We start from the raw sequence: 18,020 nt of genomic DNA on the forward strand, positions 1-18,020 counted from the left end.
ATTATCATAGATTTTAATGAATTATTATGTATGACTGATAAAAGTGGAGGTACCCTTCCTACCTTAAATCGTTGTTTGAAATTACAACGTTTTGCTCACTTACATAAAGAAATTATATTCCTCCTAGAGGAACAATATTCTCTTGGAAAAACAAACAAATAATCATTTTGTCTACGAATGATTAGATTGATGTTTAGTTATAACTTCATAGTTACAAAATTTCCCGCATGTAACTTTATCTTACGAATATCTCTCTTGTTTGGATAATAGCCTTATTTGCTTATATTTGGAAAATTCTAGTATACATCATCTATCTTCTTTTCGTTTCCAAAATGTTTGGACGTTGGACCCCAAGGCTAAGAATTTGATTATAAAGAACTGGAAACAGAAATATACACACTACTACAAAACGAGTGTCTTCTCGACGCTTGAGCCTCGACGCTTAGGCATCAGCGTTAGGTGATAAATACAATATGTGTGTCTTCTCGACGCCGACATTTATTTTCGACATAAATAAGCGTCGAGAACAACACGTGCAGGGCTCGTGAGTGAAATTTGCTCATTCCACAGTTTCGAAATTTCGGAAAACATAAAACTGCCCACAGAAACAAAACTTGAAAACCCTTTCACTTCTCACATCTTAACCCTAACTATTCATCTCTCCTCCATCGTACTAAATTCTTCAAAGCGATTCAGAAAATCATGGATTTTAATTACAGATCTTCAATTCGTTCCCCTTGCACTGCTCATAAATAATTTTGCTTGCTTAATTTTCTCTACTTGTCGGCTTTCAATGGTGTTTAATTTCGTTTTCTCTTTGCCGATAGAATTGAGGTACTTCCTTTCCTATTGTCTTCAATTTTCTTTGAATTGAGTCTTGTAGATAGTTTGTAGAGTTTTTTACACAATAATTTTAAGAAATTATGGTTTGAAATGGGTTAGATACATGAGAAACAAATATTTTAGGGTTTCTTTATGTATATTTATTATGTTTGATTTTTTGCTACTGTTCAATTAATATTCTGGAAAACTAGCCTTCTTTTATTTTGTGTTTGAACAAAGCAACACTTTATTTTGATTGTGTTAAAAATTTTTGAGGTTCTATTTTGCAGATTTTAGGTAAAACTCTTATTTTAGACCTTTAATTTTTATGTTCTCTATTATAATAGTCTACATATTTATATGATTTTGCATTAATTTTTTTCAAGGAGGAGAATTTGAAATCAATCGGCAATGATAAAGGACTTTAAGTTTTTGAATCATGAGAGATTAGTGGATGGTTTTGAAACAAATGGCAAATTTTGTTCAAATGTTGTTTAAACTAAGTTAGCGGATTATGTTTAAAGTATCGTTTTGCTTGATTGCTATGTATACATGATGAACAAGGACTCAAGGAACAAGGGGCATTCTAGTGGAATAAAACAAGGAAATTGCATGCATCTCAGCATTCAATAATTGATGGAGAGATAGAGTGAGAAAGGTTACTATTGAGCAATGTAGTGCGCAGTGAGGAAGGGAAGGATATGTGCTATAGTTGTACTTCTAGTGCAACTTGGTGAAGTAGATTATTTAGTTATGGATTAGATTGGCTTAATATTGATGTCTCATAAAAAAAAATTATTTTCACAATGGATATAAGAATTCTTTTGTTAGTGAGGTTTTGGTACTGAGTGAAAAAAGATATCTAAACGGTAAATTATGGATCAAGTTGTATAAGTTGTATATTTAATCTGATACCACTTTTTAGCCTTTTTCTAATGGGCAATTTTTTTTAATTGATGAATATTTCAACTTTTTAGAGGTAAAAGTAAACAAATTAAGTGATGAAATAGTTGACAACAATGAATGCTCATTATTTAATGGCACCAAATAGTTTAAAAGCAATTACTAATATGTATTTTTTTTTCTTTAGTACATTCATCGTTTACTTTTTAGGATCATATTTTTTATAAAGGACTTGCGCTAGAACTCTAAATATCTCTCACATCTTTGTTTGAGTTATAACATGTATTATCTTTTCAAGTCTTTAAAGGTTACATTGTTGATGCTCGGTTTTTGAAAGGAACTAACTTTACTGGAATTGTATTCTCTATATGTGGATATAATCTAGATGTTTGTTATTGGTTTGATGTTGTGCTAGTTATTAGATAGTCTATGATATTGAGGAGTGTATAGATGCGATCCATCTTTTGATGCTCTTAACTATTTACTATACTCTGGTATAATTTGATTTTTTTTTTATCATTCTTATACCCCTTATACCATATTCTATTTCTTGTGCATTTTAATACTCTATGCGATGATTGACTTATCAGGTCATGTTGTTGACATTCTTGCAGTCCCTCTGTGGAAATTTGATTGATTTATCTGGTCATGCTCTTGACAGTTCTCATGCCTCTTAGCATTATATCCACACTAAACACTCTATACAATTTGTCTATAATTTTTCAATTGATGGAGTTGCTCTGATGTGCATCACTGAATTAGTTGTTTCTTTTCTTTGGCAAGATGACTTGACTACAACACTGGTACAACAATGTTGCCAGTCCCAGTTTACTATTCAGAGAATCGTTGAGATTCTTGGTGATAACGAGGCAAAGTAGTCTTTTTATCCTCAAAAGTTTAGAAATTAAATGGAGTGTGTAAAACTTATATGGAAATAGCCTTTTTATCCTAGCTCGAGTCTTCAGATACATGAAGGGTGAAGGACCATATTGCAACTTAAGAGTTCCCTTCATACGATAATTTTCTTATACATCTGTACACTAAGATACATTGCTAAAGTTCTTTTGAAAAGTATACTTACATATTCACTTGTGCTTACTTTTATCTGTGTCATTACTTAATTTTATTGCTTGTTAATTTTCCTGCCCATTATTAACATGCGAACTGCTCTAATGTGACCCATTTTGACTTGTTATTTGAGTGAAAAACCTTTGTTAGCTTCTAATAATACCTATTTCTAGACTTCCTATTTTTTCTCACTTGCACATTATTTTATGTTGCAGGTTCCCGTGAATAATGTTCATACGTATGGCGATTTACGAAATGTACTAATGAAAAGGATCGTTCTTGCTGCCTTGCATTTCTGGATTAACTCCTGGCGTGATACAAGGTGCATTAATCTTAATATTTCGCTATTTTATTATTTGATGTCTCACTCTTATAAATCTATTCCTATGGTTATCTTAGAAATGTTGTCATTTGCTGAGAAATTTTTTTATATTTGAAAATTTTATGCTAGTGTTAGTGACTGTGTTACTACAAGATGTGGGTGAGCTCTTTAATCTTTATGCTCCTGATTCTATGCATTTGCATTTCTCTTTAACTTCTTCATTACTGCATAGGGTGCCACATTAAGCTCTAGGTAGAGCATATGAGCAATGCTTCTTTGATCAAGGTTCTAGTGCTTGCTTTAGAGTTAGAAAGGATTTGATTTGTTACTGGCCTGTTTATGTCAAATGTATACTTTACTTAAAATTTAAATCAGCATGTTGCTTCTTATGCATTTTGTACTATATATACTGATCTTTGGGTTTTGTCTTTTTTTTTTTTTTTTTTTTTTTTTGCTTTATGTGTCTAATTGTATCTAATGAATGTCCTTTTAGATTATCTCTATTTTAGGCTAATGTTTGAAATTTTGTTTATTTTTTGTGTGATAAGTCATATGGCAGCATCTTAAGCTACTACTCTTTATATTAAAATTAAAACTAGTAGGTAAAAGCTTAAGAATTCTTTAACTAACTTGGACACTTTTTATTATTTAACTTTTGTAGAGATTAAGAAAATTAAAATTTTCTATAGAATGCTAGATATTGATATAAATTTTTTTGGATCTCAAACTCTCCTGTGTATATAACCTTACATTAGATCCACTACTACATAACGGTAAAATTATTTCAGCTAGGATTGCAGTCCATTAACTATTTTTAAAGCTCTAATTTTGTTAGTGTAGTATATAATATATGATTGCTATTCTATTGGGACTATAATCCACTAACTAATACAATGTTTTACTCGACCAACAAAAATATATGGCAAAATTTTAACTTCTAGCTTTAACATGCTCGTTATTGGTGCAGGATATTGTTGTGATTATTTTATATGTCCCAGACTACGTACGTCAAAGTTATTAATTAAGTGGTTAAATGAAGACATAGTAGCTCCAAATTCGATTGTGAGAAGCAACAATTTTTTCGATAAAGGTGGAGAATTACAATCAAACATTTGTATTTATTGTCGGTTGTTAAAGAGAAGAATATGGATTATTATACATAAAATGTATTTGTACTTTTCTTTTATCATTCTAGCTTGATTACATCAATAGTGTCAGAATATAATAAGTTGTACTTTTCTTGGATTATGAATAAAATTTAATTAGAGTAAAAATGTCCTTTGATTTGTTTAACTCTTACATGGAATATCTTTGATAGTTATATTTATTTTTAGTTAATAAATTAAATTTTTTTTTTTGCGGAAAAAAATATTCTACACATTGGATATTTTATACAAAATTTGGACTAGAAACAGCGTCGCGAAGTTTTAAAATATAGACATTAAAAATCGTCGATAAAATATAGGACATATAACATATACTTCCTCCGTTTTCTTTTAGATGCAACACACCCTTTAACACGGTAATTAAGAAAGGTGGGGTTTACATTATATAATAAACTTTAAAATAGGATGAGTGGTTGTTATGAGTGTAATTTAGTGGGTCATGTGCTTTAAATAAGGGAAATAGTATAGTTTTTCCCTAAATTAACTTTTCTTTTATAGTGTGTTGCAAGGATTGTGACATTTCCTTTTTAGGGAAGTGTTGCAAGTTAAAGAAAACGGAGGAAGTATAAAACTAAGGAAATTTTAAAAAATAACACCACAAAAAAACACAAAATTTGATTAGAACACCACAATATTTAAAATTTTGATTATAACACCACCAAAAAACCAAAAAATTTGATTTCACCACCACTTTCTAACGCCATCCAAAAAACCGTTAGTGAGCCCCACAAAGTACACGTGTCAGATGTATATTGGATTAAAAAAAGGAAAAATAAAAAAAAAACAAAAAAATGAAAAACCATAAAATCCAAACCCAGCCACCGTACTGACCATCGGCGTCGGTTTCTACTGCTCACTGTCGCTGCTGGTTCGCCTAGTCAACCACCCTCGACCCCCGACCACCTGAACGACGCACCACCCTAACCCTTAAACGCCATACCCAGCTTGGCCTCACCCCCAACTCTGATTTAATTCAAAATCCGGAAACAGGTTAGGGTTCAGGTGAGGGCGGTTTTTGGTTGGTGTGGGTTGGGGTTTCGACGACGGTTTTGGGTAAGAGAGAGGATAATCGGCGACGATGATGGTGTGGGAGAGGATTTTGGCGACGTGGGTGGTTTTTGGGTTGTTTGGGAGTTGATTTCGTCGAAGCTGGTGGTTTTTGGGTTGGTGCGGGTGAGAATTTCGGCGACGCGGGTAGTTTTCGTGGAGGGGGAAGGCAAAATACGGCAGCGTGGGTGGTTTCGCCGGTTTTGGTGGAGGCAAATGGGTGCCGGCGATCTGGGTTACGGTGTTGGCGGCTGAGGTAAGGTGGCGCTGGTGGTGGAGCTAGCTAGGTTAGGGATTTTCTTTTTATTAATTCAATTTTTTAAACCTATAGACTATTGACACGTGTTAAATTATGGCCCCACTAACGGATTTCATCCAAGAATTCGTTAAGTGGTGGTGAAATCAAATTTGTGAGTTTTTTTTGTGGTGTTATAAGCAAAATTTTAAATTTTGTGGTGTTATAATACAAATTTGTGTTTTTTTGTGGTGTTATTTTCTAAAATTTCCTAAAACTAATGTCACAAAAAAAAGCGTCGCAATTATGTGATTATAGACAAGAAAAAGCGTTGCCAAATCTGAGAAAGTGCGCGAACTGACACATGTTTCGACACTTTGTATAGAAATTTGGACAATAAAAAGCGTCGAGAATTGCAACGCTTTTTGGCGTTTAGCAAATTTCTCGACTCACTTATTTGTGACGCTTTTTATAAGCGTCGAGAAAAATATTTTTGACGCTTTTTTGTGTCGAAAATAAGCCTTAAAGGCGTCTAAAAAGCATGGAATTTCTAGTAGTGACATGCTCTCGCTTTTAATGTATTGTGCAAAAATTATCACGACTAAAAATTGATTTAAAACATTGGAATTTTCATAAGTATAGGAAAATTCAAAAATAAATTGTCTATTAACCAGGATAAGTTACAAAATGTGGAACTACAGTTTCAACAATTTCCCAAAAATCATCATATCGAAAAATATCTAAATCGTCTAATTAAACAACGTGAAAAACCACTCCTTTTTGGCCAAAAATACTGAGGTAGATAATATGCCAAAAAAAAATGGTTAACGTTAGGTGATTGAAACACTAAATTTTTTCATGAAATGATGAAAATAAGAAAAATAAAAACTCATATTTTCAGGCTATGTAATGAAGTTGATCAATGGGTTGAGAAACCAACAGATATTACTTGCCTAATTTTTTTTAAAGAATTTTCAAATAGATTCAAGTCAGTTCACCCAATCTCTTGTAATATGTACATTCTTTTGATACAACCACGTATTACTTGGGAAGACAATCTAACCTTGGCACAACCTTTTTTAGAAGAAGAAATCAAACAAGTCTTCTTTGATATGTCTCATACAAAGCTGCAGGTTCGGACAATTTGGGGCCTAATTTTTTTCAATACTATTGGCCGATTATTTGAATGGATATTTGTAAAGCCATAAATTGTTTTTTTTTTCATAATGGTATTTTATCAAGACAGCTTAATCATACGATTATTACACTAATTCCAAAATTTGACGATCTAAATAAGGCACATCAATTCCTCCCCATTAGTCTTTGTACTACAATTTATCAAGCGATAGCTAAACTCCTAGTAAATAGAATTAAACCTTTGTTAAAGAAAGTTATAGGATTATATTAAAATGCTTTTTCTCCCAAAAGAGAAATACCAGATAACGTTCTGTTAGTTCAAGAAATCTTGAATATGTTTAATAAGTCAAAAAATAAATCAGGATGGTTTTCCTTGAAATTAGTTATGGAAAAAGCCTATGATCGGTTTGAATGGGATTTCCTATGGGCTACTTCAAAGGTGTTTGGATTTAATAAGACTTTGAATACATGGATCAAGACTTGTGTCACTACGGTTTCTTACTTAATATATGTAAATAAAAATTCCACATAATTAATTTCTTCCATTCAATTCCTTCATCAGGGGGATCCCTTATCCCTATTTCTCTTTGTTATTTGTATGGAAGTCATTGCTCAAAAATTACTTCATCAATATTTAGATAAAACATGAGGCATTGGTCTTAAAGTAACCCCATCTACTGGTGCAGTCATCCCTTGCTTGGTTACTGTTTGCAGACGATAGTTTATTATTTTGTCAGGCCAAATCTAGAGTATGTGCTAATCTTAGGGACTTCTTTAATGAATTTTCTTCTATGTCTGGGCAACTAATCAATTTTCATAAGTCCTCTATGGTCTTTTCAAAGCTAGTATATAATTCTAGAAAAGTAAATTTTGCAAGTTACTTCAATATGACTCCTAAATCATTCCTTGGCCGTTATTTAGGTATTCAATTTAACTCCTCGTGTTGTACTAAGAAGAATTTCCATCACCTTTTAGTAAAAGCAGAGAATAAATTGAATAATTGGTCCTTGAACTCAGTTTCAAAGGCAAGTAAAAAACTGTTTTAATTCAAAATCATTTGGAAGCCCTTCCCTCTTATGCTATGACTATTGCACGTCTTCCTAAATAATTACTAACTCTTTGGATCAAATTAACCGTACTTTTTTTGGAAAAAATCTCCGGATAAGAATGGCCTCTCCATGATTTCTTGGGACAAAATTTGTCAATCTAAAAGTCAAGGGGGATTAGGCTTAAGGAAAATGGAAGCAGTCAACTCTACTCTCCTTGCTACGTTAGGTTGGAAAGTAATTTCAGATTATAATAATTTGTGGGTTCGTAAGATTCGGGCTAAATATTTAAAACATAACTTGATTTTTGAATGTAAGCCTCACGCTAAGGACTCTTGGATTTAGAAAAAAAATTTACAAGTTCGCCCTCTCCTTCCTAAGGGCCGGGGTTGAGATGGAAAGTTGGATTAGGTTCAAATATTCTTTTTTGGCTAGATAATTGGTGTTCTCTACAAATTTGGTTAATTTATTAGATTTAAATACTTCTGATATTCAAAATCTAGACCTTATGGTTGATCAATTTATTACTGAAGATCGTTCTTTGGATATTGCTACTCTTTCTTTAGTGGTACCTCCTCACATAGTTCAGTCCATTAAATATATTCCGTTGCCGGTTAATGATATATTAGATGAACCTTATTGGGGTTTTTTTTCTAGAAATGGAGAGTTTACGGTAAAGTCAGCAACCTGATTAGCTTATAATTTTAATTCTCCTGTGGGAATTTTCTTGGATTTGGAAACTTGATATTGCTCCAAAACTCAAGATATTTATTTGGCAATTATTACATTATAGTCTTCCAGCTATAAATAATTTGGTTCACCGTATATGTCCCCTTTGTAATAATGGCAATTACTACATTATGCATCCTAATAATGTCCATCATATATGTCCCCTTTGTAATTCACATGCTGAAACACAAGATCATCTTTTTCTAAATTGTCCATTTATTAGACATTATTAGGATGCATATATCGTTATTCGTTGGATAGGACCTCTTGTTAATGCCCCGAATACCCTTACTTTTTTTCGAGATATTCATCATAATGTTAACCTTCCAATAAAAAAGATTATTTCTTCTTTATGAAGTATATGGAAAGCTCGTAATGGTATCATTTTTAAACTTACCCTCCATTACTATTATGGGTATTTATTCTAGAGCTTTCAAAATATTTACTGAATGAGATATTCGTTCTCATCTTGATTCTTTTAATGTCATCGTTCCTAAGATCCATCCTCATCGATATTTACCATAAAACCATCCAAATAGCTTGGTTCCCTTCCTGCCCCTGGTATTATCAAAATTTATTGTGATGGTTTTGTTCGTAATAACTTTGGGTCAGCCGGAGTTGTTATTAGAGATTATACAATAAATAATGTAGTTAGTCGTGCTTATAATCTTGGTACCTCGACTCCCATTATTGCAAAAGCTAAAGCTCCCTATAATAGTCTTCTCTTAGCTATTGAACATAATATACAACAACTTTTTATTGAAGGTGATAACCTTTTAAGTATAAATATTTTCCAGGATAAAGCACGATGTCCTTGGGAAATTCAATTACTAATGAATAATGCCAAGAAGTTGCTGGCTCACTTTGAGGTTTATATATATATATATATATATATATATATATATATATATATATATATATATATATATATATATATATATATATATATATATATATATAAGGTTATAATGAGAATCAATCCTATAATAGAAACTAGGAACTAATCTGGACCGTCAGATCTTACACAAAAAAGGAGCACGGTAGACGACCCAAATTAAATCACACATGTTCAATTCATTTCCATGCACTTTCTCTCTCCTCCATTGCAATGAGCTTTCTCTATCAAATTGGGTATAATTTGCTGCAAAATCGTCTTGATCTTGCTGAAATTGCTTCAAATTTGTCAAGATCTTGTTGGAAATTCAATTTTTCTTGTTTAATTTGGTGAATTTAGGTCAAATTTCTTCTACGACTCTGAATTTTGAGCGGCATTTGAGGTAATTTTTTTCTTTTGTTTCTTTAATCAACGAGCATCATCAATTTCATAGAGTAAATCGAATTTTAATTTACAAGTTGAGGCTATGATTGATTAGAAATTACTTTTAATCGTTTCATTAAAAGTTTAATTTCTTTATTCTTATTGCAATTTTAGTTCAATTAGCAGTATTATTTCTAGGTTTATAAGCTAGCTAGCTTGTGATAATTCTTTGCAAATTTGACTGGATTGTGCTGCAAATATCACTCGATTTGATAATTCAGAACACGGTATTGCTCTTGCTAGGAACTTTGCTCTCATTTTTTTTTTGTGAGATTTGGTTAGTTTTGAACGAATTAAGTTCATTCTTGTACAAATTTATTATTATTGAAAATTTAGATAGAAATAAAGTAAAAGTAAATCAATTATATTATAATGTAACTTGAAAATTGACTTTCTGATATATAATCAGTTATTTTAGCTAATTTTGACTAATTTTGGAAGCTGGTTGGGTTGAAATGATTGTCAATGTTGTTTTGCTAGGTAAAGCTATTATTTATATTATATGTCCGTGTTGCGGGAAGGCCTATGAAACAATAATGTATGCTCTTTTTCAGTATACTGAAGCTCGGATGATACGGTATGTTTCCCCCTTCGTTTAGTTGTTCCTGACAATTCTTCATGCTCTTCTTTTGAAAGGTTAAATTCCATTGTTACTATTTCCAAGTATAAGAACTGGTGAGATTTGTTTTTGGGTTTATTGTGGGGAATTTAGCTTAAAAGAAATACTGCTATGTTTGTTGTTGTAGATGGCAGGAGCTTTTGAGGTTTAAAATTTAAAGGAGGCCCTTAATGTACTTCTACTTAAAGTAAACTAGATATCTTGTAAAGTAAATCAAACTCCTCTCAAAGTAGACAATCAAATAGACCACTCTACGAAGGTTGAGTAATTTGTTGTATGTTGTGCTAGTGTGCTTACGCTTTCTTGGCTTGAGGTAGATGTGATGTGCATGTACAACTAGATTAATGAAAACCAAGGCTATTGACGCGCAAATGTAGGTATTCTCAACTTTGTATTCTGTATACTTGAGACCAATGTTGTGAAAGATCTTATTTATATTGCAAGTTCACATTTAGTTTCCTAAGAAAGCCAACATTTAATAATAATTACTGGCTGCAGAATATTGTTTCAAAACGAATGGGTGGAAATGTCGAAACAATTCTATTGTAGTTTAAACAAAACCGTAAAGTTTGCTTTTGGGAGGTGTAGACCCTTATATTTACACAATCACAATTGTATATACAAAGTAATTGGTTATAAAATATTAAGTGTGTGCCATTCAATGTTTCTATCCTTTTCAGAAAATAGCTAAGAAAAATGAGTTAGGGTGGCATTTCCGGTTGAGATTTAACATTTCCTGTCATTATTTTACCTTCTTGTACCTACTCATTTCTCTTACATTTGAGTTTGTATATCAGCTGCTGCCGAGTGTTGATTTTTTCAATCTATCTGCTTTTCCCTTCTTCCTTTAATTATCAATTAGTTATAGCTATGATCCTTAATTGTGGCATGACACTAATTGCACTGATATCTTTTCTTGTTGTAGGTAAAAGAAAAAGAAATTAGATAAACAAAAGGCAGTGTACTTAAAGCATAAGCTGTCAAACTGCAGGTATACACTTCTATTTTTAATGTGTATGTATTTATTCATGAAATAAGAAAAATTGTTATACAATTCCAGAGATTTCAGATGAAGCTATTAGATATTGAAAAGAATATCACAAAACGGAACAATGACAAGACACTTAAAAATCAACAGTGACCGGTTAAGGTTCCATACACTTTACTGTATCCAAACACATCAGATTAGCTTAAGTGGTTTTTGGTATGAAAAAGTAAATAAAAAAGACTTTGAAGTGAATAAAAAAGACTTTAAAGTAAACCTATTAGCTCAAGTGGTAGAGCACTATACAGATGCATAGAGGTATAGGTTCAATTCTTACATAGGTTTTTTTTAAAAAATAATTACAAATACTGTAAAGTTATTTAAAATATCTCAAAAGTAAATCAAAATATCTCAAAAGTAGAAAAACTAAAAATAGTACATTAATAAATGTCAAAAGTAAATCAAAATATCTCAAAAGTAGAAAAACTAAAAATAGTACATTAATATATGTCAAAAGTAAATCATAATTATTTTAAAGTAAACAAATAGTGCTGTAAAGTAAATAAAAAAATCCTCCTCCCCCTACGGTTTATGCTAAAGTCACCACTGATGATGCTTGGGTTTCAATCAACAACGCTACTGGTGGTGGTTATGTGAGGGCTGAGAATGGTGATTGGTGTATTGGATTTTTGAGCAAATATAATGCCATATCCCCTCTTGAATTTGAACTTCTAACTGTCAAGGAAGGCCTACACATTGCCAAGGTTTTTAGAATTCAGGAAGGTGGTTGTGGAAAGGGATGCTCTTTCTCTCAAGGTGATGTTTGATACCATTGGCGGCCAGGTACATCACAAGATGCTGCTCTTATCAATGAAGTGGCTGAATTGACTACGGAGTTCAAGGTTGTGGAGATTAAATACATAAGGAGAATGGATAACCTCATGGCATGTCGTCTTGCTAAGCTTGCTTGGAATCACAATGGCCGTTGGTCATATGGACCACTCTATGATCCCTAACTGGATTAAAGTCATGTTTGAAGTGCAAATGGTTGCTTTCAATCACTACTAGAAAATCCGTGTTTTTAGAACGCTTTTGAAGCTCTTTTTCGACGCTAAAAAGCGTCGAAAATTTCTTTCTCGGCGCTTTAAAAAAGCGTCGAGAAAACGTGAGTCGAGAAAATTAGGCGTCATAAAAAAGCGTCGCCAATCGCGACGCTTTAATGTGTCCAAATTAGTATACGAAGTGTCAAAATTTGTTGTAGTTGGCGCACTTTCTGAACTTTAGCGACACTTTTCTGTGTCTATAACCCAAAATTTGCGACGCTTTTTTGTGTCTAGAGTTTCATATTTTTTATTATTAATATTTTTCCTACTCGTTTTTCTGTCTATATTTTCTATGTTAAGGACGCTTTTTATTGTCCATATTCCTTAAAAAATTTAGAATACATTTACCAATATTACTAATTTACACTGAAAATTATTACTGTACCAATGTTACAAAAATATATATATATATATATATATATATATATATATATATATATATATATATATATATATATATATATATATATATATATATATATATATATATATATGTATGTATGTATAAATATATACAGAAGAAAATTTGGCCAATTTTTTTATTGCATATAAATATACTATACTACATGTACAATATCTCATAGTAAAGAGTTTTTGCATATAAATATATATACTATAGTACATGTACAATATCTCGTAGTAATCAGTTTTCCAACTTACATAATTCCAACTTATGTTTCATTCGTTACTAGTTATAGTGGAACAACTCAATCTGCTCATTTCTGCACAAAAAATCTTCAATCAATCTCCAATTTAGTTGCTCCTTGATCTACTTGCAGGAGGGGCGTAAAGCAAAGTTCAGATTGTGAACTCATTGTTGGCCTTGAATTCACATCATACCCTTTGATGTTTCTAGATCCTTGGCAAGAATTAGTGGTTTAGTGTGGCCTGGGAAGACAGACAACAGTAGCATTGTAAATCAACAACAGCAGTAGATCAACAACAGGAGCAAGGTGGAGCCACAAAAGTGTGGCAACATCCTGCAACAACAACAATATCAGTGTTCTTACAACTTTGTTCTAATTTTGATGTAAGGGGTGTATTATAAATGAAAATATCTAGTTGAATAGTGGTAATGCATGACCATGAAAATATATGGGACATTGTATTCAGATATCCACAAAATTCGTTTCCATATCCCACTAATCACTCAAGGCGAGTCATAACTCTTAATAGAAAACAATTTTAGAAGAAAAAATACAAAGAGAAAAAAAGAGCTAGAGAGCCAAAATGATAACATGTACTTGTACAACTTTTAACTAGTTATAGCACAATATGACAGAAAATTATATGCAAAATATCATGGTTCAAGTAAACTCAGATGAATAAATAAAATTAAGGCTTAGCTCGATACTTGAAACTGGTTTGATGAATTCTCTATTATTATGCCTACATAGAGGAACCCTTCATCGGATCACCAGTTCCAGATCAATAAAAAAAAAATGAGCAAAGGTCTAAGCAGCAGATTGCAGGTTACCTAATCAGGAAGGATCTACCTCTTAAATCACTAAGCAAATAGCTACATTGGAAATCCACCTTAAAATATAGAAGCACCAAAAAGTGATTGCGTTAGGCCCATCACATCACATCAAATATATGTTTGCAAGCTGCATGGGTACCAAAATGCTTGATGTATAATGTTAAACATTTCATTCAAGACATTCATTTTAAAAAACATAAAGCTAATTTGTCAAAATGTCACCATGTGACATCATTCTTGATGCCAAAAGAACTTGCATTTTATTAAAAAAAAAAGTTGCCATAGTGTTCACACACATCAGCCAGGAAATGAGAAACTAGATTCAAAAGAGAGCAAAGGGGCAGAGAGCTAACTCTATTAAAGAAGAAAAAATAGATAACTGTACATATTTTGGGCTGATCTTCAGGGGCTTGAATTGCAAGAAATATTAGTCAATAACTCAATATTGGCCTTGAATTTAGAGCATACCCTTTTGATGTTTCCGTATTCTTGGGATGATCTTCAAGGGCTTATAAGAAATAGTGACCAATAACTCGTAATCATGGATATCTTGCATGCCGATTCCAGATATAGTCTATAGCTGCTCCTAATCCAATGGCTTCACCAATAGTTGGTGTTCCAGCCTCAAATCTGAACCAAAATAATGGAATTGTATATCAAGATCGTACGTAAACCAAAGATCGTCAATTATTACTATTATTATCAAGGTATAAAAGCTAAGAATGAAGATTCAATAATATAAGCAACTAGATATAGTTGAAGCTAATTATCACCCAGCCAAAATGTTCAGACTTGACAGGAACAAACCACCTACAGGTTAGACAAATTAAAGGCAATTCAGCATTAGCACAACTTCTAGGAAGCAGTTGAATTAACTATTATATATTAACAAATTTTGGTGTCAATCATATGCTTTCTGTTTTAATCTATTATTCACAACTATTGGCGTCAATTATGCTTTCTATTTTAATTCAACTATAACATTGCTTTATTAAAGAAGCCAATAGAACATGATCTGCAGGTTTCTCTCTTCTCAAAATACAACCTTAAAAAACCAATGTGGGATCTTGTAATGATTGAAGCTACTGAAGACATTATTACCTTTGGAAACCTTCTCAATAAAATCATAGGGCATCCAAATTATTATGAAGAAAACTATAATTAAGTTCAATCCCTACATATTTGATAAGCTTCTAAAACCTTTTTTTTTTTTTTAAATAGAGCTACTAGGAGAAAGGGCAATGGAGTTTAAAGGGAAGTTGCCACCATCAGCTAGAACTACATTATCCTTCAAATAAATTTCATTTTTTTTTCTATATGTACTCTTTGAGCGACTCGGAGTTGCATTAATAATGAAAGTGGAAAAGCTTATCAGATTAATTGATGACTTTATGCTTGGAATAAATACCAATATTGACAATTAGACACTAAATAAAAAGCTTCTACAGTCATAGTTTATACATACAAAGACATCACAAGTGCAAGTTTTGGGTTTCACACTATGCAACTAATGAAAGGCATACATCATATGTCATTTAACGGGCATAATTTTCATTACAAAAAGCAACAACTTTTATCAAAGGATTAGATTTATTGACATAACAGAGTATTTAACGGGCATAATTTTCTCTAACTAGTTACTTAATGTCAAATTTTGGCATTTTGCACTACTCCTATAAAAAACTAACTTCATCAATAAGAGTATGTCAAATAGCATTATACTCATTAAAATTGTGCTTCAAATCTATAATAACCAAAGGCCAATTTTTCATAATTGAATTAAAACAGTAGCGCAAAATTAAACCTAGATAAAAAAAGAAACCTTGAAATCTCTATTGTTCATCAATTGAACCCATAATCCGACTATAATTCTGTAACATTGTTGTGGAAAAAAAATAATCCACAAAACCAATTCCAAAAAAAAAAAAAAAGATGTACCCCAATATTATCAGCACAGAGATAAAGGACGAAATAGATGACAATTAGACAAAGATCTGAACTTGAAATTGATGTAACTTAATTTCAAATTGCTTTAGAGAGAAAAAAAAAAGATCTAAAATTATAGTGTTTACCTCATTTCGAAAAAGAATCAGGGACGAAAATTTGATGAATTTGAAACTGATGAAACACACTTCGAAATTGATACAAAGAGGGCAAAGATCTGAATTTGTAATTGATGTACGGCATTTCGAAATCAACTCGATCAATGAGAGACAAAGATCTGATTTTGAAATCCATGGTTCCATAAGCCTCTGTACTTCTGTAGATTTACGAAAGAAGGGGATCGGAGAAGAAAAGTTAGGGTTGATAAGTGTGAGTAGTGATGGAGTTTTTTATTTTCCCTAAATTTAATTTTGCAATCGTGGGTTTTGCATCACGTGTAGGGCATGTGCGAGATTTTCGCGACGCTTTTTTGTGACGAAAATTAATTTCGACGTGGAAAACCGTCGACAAAACACGGATAGTATATTTTTAGCTGACGCTCCTTGCCTAGCGTCGAGGGTCCAGCGTCGATAAAACACTCTTTTTGTAGTAGTGAATGCTCTCAAAATATCTCAAAAGTAAGTCAAAATCTCTCAAAAGTAAGTAGAAAAACTAAAGAAAAGTAAATTAATATATTTCAAAAGTAAATCATAAATACTGTAAAGTAAATAAATAATGCAAAAAGTAAATCAAGGTATCATTGAAGTAAATCAAATTAACTCTAAAAGTATATGAATAATAAATTATCTTGAAATGCAAAATGACTATGGAAACTTTGTTATAGCACAAAAACTCCGAGTCATTGACTTTCATATCCTTACAAGATGAATCAAATTATAAGAAAAAAATATATTGGTTCAATATGATGTAAAGGTTTTTAAATCAAAAGTAAATAAAACTATATAAAAAGTAAAAGAAAAAAAAGAAGAAATCTAATAAAACATTACGAATTCTAATCTTCAAATTTCTCACATAAACCTACGTGGGATTCGAACCCACATTTCAACCATAACCAATTAACTCTTCAAGATAACTAACATTAGAAGTATGGCATTCAAGCTTAACCTTCGCATACCCCAACTGACCTGCCACCAACACACCTAGCCTCGCAGCAGCAATTTCAGCCTGTTTCACACTCTGCCTTGCCCTCAAGTGCTTTACTATAGCAGCAACAATACACCTAGCATCATTCCTTAAAGCTGCACCCAACCCCACCTAGTTTCCAACAGACAGCAGCCAAGTGGGTATTGATGGTTGGGGTTTGAGAGGTTTAGAGAAGGGGGGAGATAGATTCTTGAGTGTTGATGTGTGTGAGTTCTTGATCGAGGATTATCCATGTGTTTCTATTTTTTGAGTTTGAGTGTTTTGCAATGTGTCTTGCTGGTGTGCGTGAGGTTTGTGATAGCACATCAGCAGCATCTTACCTAGACATGCACAATATGCTCTTGAATAAATAATTACAAGTAGAATCTAACCTACACTTGACACACTCAGAGTGCAACCTCCTTATTTGTGAATGCTTACCCAACTACCTAGCAGTAGGAACCAAGAGAAATAGCTAGACCGATAGCCATCTAGAAGTCAAAAGTTCCATGACTGTATTTATCCACCGGTTGTCTATTTTGGTGTTGTATACGATTGATCTTCGTATCTTCTCCAGCTGATACTTTTAGCTGACCAGCTGATGCTAGAAGCGATACTACAGCCATGCTGAACATGATGAGCATGCTCACAAGTAGCAAATAAGTCCTTTTGGATGACCTCATGTACTCGCCGAAGAAGAGTATGCCCCAAAAGGTGCTCACTGGCGGAAGTGCCTGAAATCAAAATTAAAAGTCAGGCAGAAGGTAGAGATCCATAATTTCTTCTTCAAGGGAAGAAATTTGAAATTACTAACCTGAACTGCATCGGCTGCTACATATCCAGCAGCGTGGCCTCCAATGAACTGAAGACCATTTCCAAAGCCACACAACAAACCAGCTGCAACATCCCATCCTCTTCAATTTCCATCTCTAAGGTATTCCTTAATAGATGATTTAGGCAAATTTAAGACACGA

General features: G+C 32.5%; 2 long non-coding RNA genes across 2 annotated transcripts; one reads left to right on the forward strand and one right to left on the reverse strand.

Moving 5' to 3' along the window:
- The first annotated feature begins 589 nt into the window (after positions 1-589).
- On the forward strand, positions 590-4,389 carry LOC145614182 (uncharacterized). The gene is made up of 3 exons (XR_014107069.1): positions 590-834; positions 3,009-3,115; positions 4,083-4,389. It is a non-coding gene; the product is annotated as an uncharacterized LOC145614182 (long non-coding RNA).
- Positions 4,390-13,013: 8,624 nt separating this feature from the next.
- Positions 13,014-17,727, reverse strand: LOC145614177 (uncharacterized). Its single transcript, XR_014107068.1, has 3 exons — positions 16,053-17,727; positions 14,449-14,610; positions 13,014-13,480 (listed from the first exon to the last, which is right to left on the reverse strand). It is a non-coding gene; the product is annotated as an uncharacterized LOC145614177 (long non-coding RNA).
- Between the last annotated feature and the right edge of the window lie 293 nt (positions 17,728-18,020).

The sequence above is a fragment of the Chenopodium album genome, chromosome 3, assembly GCF_948465745.1.
Source record: "Chenopodium album chromosome 3, dcCheAlbu1.1, whole genome shotgun sequence".
Classification (NCBI taxonomy): Eukaryota; Viridiplantae; Streptophyta; class Magnoliopsida; order Caryophyllales; family Amaranthaceae; genus Chenopodium; species Chenopodium album.